Below are 3,716 nucleotides of genomic sequence, written 5' to 3' on the forward strand. Positions count from 1 at the left end.
TATGCAGCAGAGAAACCAATGACACCTTACTCCACTACTCTTGTCTGAAAAATCCTATGGACAGAGGAGCCTGGTAGGCTGCAGTCCATGGGGTCTCTAAGAGTCGGACACAACTGAGCATCTTCACTTTCACTTTTCACTTTCATGCATTGGAGAAGGAAATGGCAACCCACTCCAGTCTTCTTGCCTGTAGAATCCCAGGGATAGGAGCCTGGTGGGCTGCCATCTATGGGGTCACGCAGAGTCAGACAGGACTGAAGTGACTTAGCAGCAGCAGCATATATGCAGATGACACCACTCTTATGGCAGAAAGTGAAGAGGAACTAAAGAGTCTCTTGATGAAAGTCAAAGAGGGGAGTGAAAAAGCTGGCTTAAACTTCAACATTCAGAAAACTAAGATCAAGGCATCTGCTCCCATCACTTCATGTCAAATAGATGGGGAAACAATGAAAACAGTGAGAGACTTTATTTTCTTGGCTCCATAATCTGCAAATGGTGACTGCACCCTTGAAGTTAAAAGATACTTGCTCCTTAGAAGAAAAGCTATGGAAAACCTAGACAATGTATGAAAAAGCAGAGAAATCACTTTGCCAACAAAGATTCATATAGTCAAATCAATGGTTTCTCCAGTAGTCATGTATGGATGTGAAAGTTAGACCATAAAGGCTGAGTGCTAAAGAATTAATCTTTTGAACTGTGGTGCTAGAGAAGACTCTTGAGAGTTCCTTCGACTGCAAGGAGGTCTAACCAGTCAATCCTAAAGGAAATCAATCTTAAATATTCATTGGAAGGACTGTTGCTAAAGCTGAGCTCAAATGATTTGGCCACCTGATGCAAAGAACTGACTCTTAAGAAAAGACCCTGATGCTAGGAAAGACTGAAGGCAGGAGAAGGGGATGACAGAGGATAAGATGGTTGGATGGCATCACCAACTCAATGGACATGAGTTTGCTCAATCTCAGGGAGATGGTGATGGACAGGGAAGCCTGGCATGCTGCAGTCCATGGGGTCACAAAGAGTTGGACACAACTGAGAGACTGAACAACAAATAGAGTTACAGACACAGATATAGCTAATAAGTAATAAGAGCAGAATGTGGCAGAGTCTAGTCAATTATTCACCAGAAACTCTTCTTCCTGAGCCCATAGTCAGGTTATATTTCCTCACCTGAAGTTGATGTAGTGTTTCCCTCAATCCTACCCAACATAACATAAGCAGACCTGATGTGTGACTGTGTGCTTATACACTTCCTACAAATGATGGTCCATGCTCTCTTATCCTATGTGGCTTGAGGTGGACAACCACAGTAACCTTGGAAATTATGTGGTAAGAATGATAGAATCACAAGATGCAAGGAGACTAGTCCCAGAACCACTGTAAGGAGGAAAGCCACCTGCAGACCAGAAATATCAATTGGGTGGTTTTATAAACCAGAAATAAACCTTTATTCTTTTGAGTCACTGAAATGTTGCAAACTGCTTGTTACAACAGCCAACACCACCCTAATTAATATATTAGTTAACTGCCATTTGGAGCAGATTTAGACTCAAACACACACCTGGCTTGGTAAACAGAACAAAAGCATGATTCCCCCCGCTACATTCCCCTCCGCCACATCCCTTATATGAACAACTATGCAGAGAGGCCCTCTATTTTCTTTATTCGCCATTCTTTCTCAAATAGACTCTTGCAGGCTACAGGGAAGAAAATGTGTATTAGATATATTTTTGTGTCTTCTCAGTAAAGCAGGAGGTGAGCACTCAACAATTTCCATTGAATTCAATTGAATTTCTCAACTGTTACATTCCAACAGCAACTGCTTCTACTTAGTAGCTTGAGATTTCTCAAACATCTTTCCAGCAAAGACTATGGCTTACTAACCTTCTTCTATAATACTTTAGGGGAAAGTGTGAATTCCAATAAATTTTTAGTGAAGAAAGAAAAACCTACCAGGAAAATAAGGTTTTCAAGTTAATAGGTCAATACTAAACTGTCAAAATCTTTCAAGCAGTTAAGAAAAATCTTTAATTCCCCTAAGTCCTGTAAATAGGGGTCAGTCTCAGGTCAAGATACTCTGTTCATGCTGCCCTAGAAGTGGATGTGCAAGAATTTTTATGTTATAACCATAGGAAATCCTATATACAAAATGAGTCAAAAATCAATAGATAAGAGTCACCAAAATATACTGCAAAAACTCTGGATCCTCTATTTTTAACCTGTGCCATTACCTCCTGAGTAGTTTGTGGAAAATTGGCACATTAAAAGCTACCAAGCTGAATCCAAAGTCTATACCAATCAGGTTCTGAACTAATAATATGAAAATCTAGCAAAAACACATCTGTAATTAACAAATGATGCTTTCTAAGGCCCATTTGACTGCACATTCCAGATGTCTGGCTCTAGGTGAGTGATCACACCATCATGATTATCTGGATTGTGAAAATCTTTTTTTGTATAGTTTTCCTGTGTAAAATTCTCCAAGTCAGGCTTCAATAGTACAGTTCTTCTGTGTATTCTTGCCACCTCTTCTTAATATCTTCTGCTCCTGTTAGGTCCATACAATTTCTGTCCTTTATTGAGCCCATCTTTGCATGAAATGTTCCCTTGGTATCTCTAATTTTCTTGAAGAGATCTCTAGTTTTTCCCATTTTATTGTTTTTCTCTATTTCTTTGCACTGATCACTGAGGAAGGCTTTCTTATACCACACCACCTGACTTGCCTCTTGAGAAATCTGCATGCAGGTCGGGAAACAACAGTTAGAACTGGACATGGAAAAACAGACTGGTTCCAAACAGGAAAAGGAGTATGTCAAGGCTGTAGTCACTGTGCTTATTTAACTTATATTCAGAGTACACCATGAGAAATGCTGTGCTGGAATCAAGCACAGGCTGGAATCAAGATTGCTGGGAGAAATATCAATAACTTCAGATATGCAGACTACACCACCCTTATGGCAGAAAGTGAAGAACTAAAGAGCCGCTTGATGAAAGTGAAATAGGAGAGTGAAAAAGTTGGCTTAAAGCTCAACATTCAGTAAACAAAGATCATGGCATCCGGTCCCATCACTTCATGGCAATAGATGGAGAATCAGTAGCAACAGTGGCAGATATTATTTTTTTGAGCTCCAAAATCACTGCAGATGGTGACTGCAGCCATGAAACAAAAAGACGCTTACTCCTTGGAAGAAAAGTTATGACCAACCTATACAGCATATTAAAAAGCAGAGACATTACTTTGCAACAAAGGTCCATCCAGTAAAGGCTATGGTTTTACCAGTAGTCATGTATGGATGTGAGAGCTGGACTATAAAGAAAGCTGAGCACCAAAAAATTGATGCGTTTGAACTGTGGTGTTGGAGAAGACTCTTGAGAGTCCCTTGGACTGCAAGGAGATCCAACCAGTCAATCCTAAAGGAGATCAGTCCTGAATGTTCATTGGAAGGACTGATGCTAAAGCTGAAACTCCAGTACTTTGGCCACCTGATGAGAAGAACTGACTCAGAAAAGATGCTGATGCTGGGAAAGATTGAAGGCAGGAGGAGAAGGGGATGACAGAGGATGAGATAGTAGGATGGCATCACCGACTCAAATAGACATGCGTTGGTGGACTCAGCTGATTCAATGGATTCAATGAACAAACTCCAAGAGATAGTGAAGCACAGGGAATCCTGGCGTGCTGCAGTTCATGGGGTCGCAGAGGGTTGGACATAACTGAG

The sequence above is a fragment of the Capra hircus genome, chromosome 1, assembly GCF_001704415.2.
Source record: "Capra hircus breed San Clemente chromosome 1, ASM170441v1, whole genome shotgun sequence".
Taxonomy (NCBI): Eukaryota; Metazoa; Chordata; class Mammalia; order Artiodactyla; family Bovidae; genus Capra; species Capra hircus.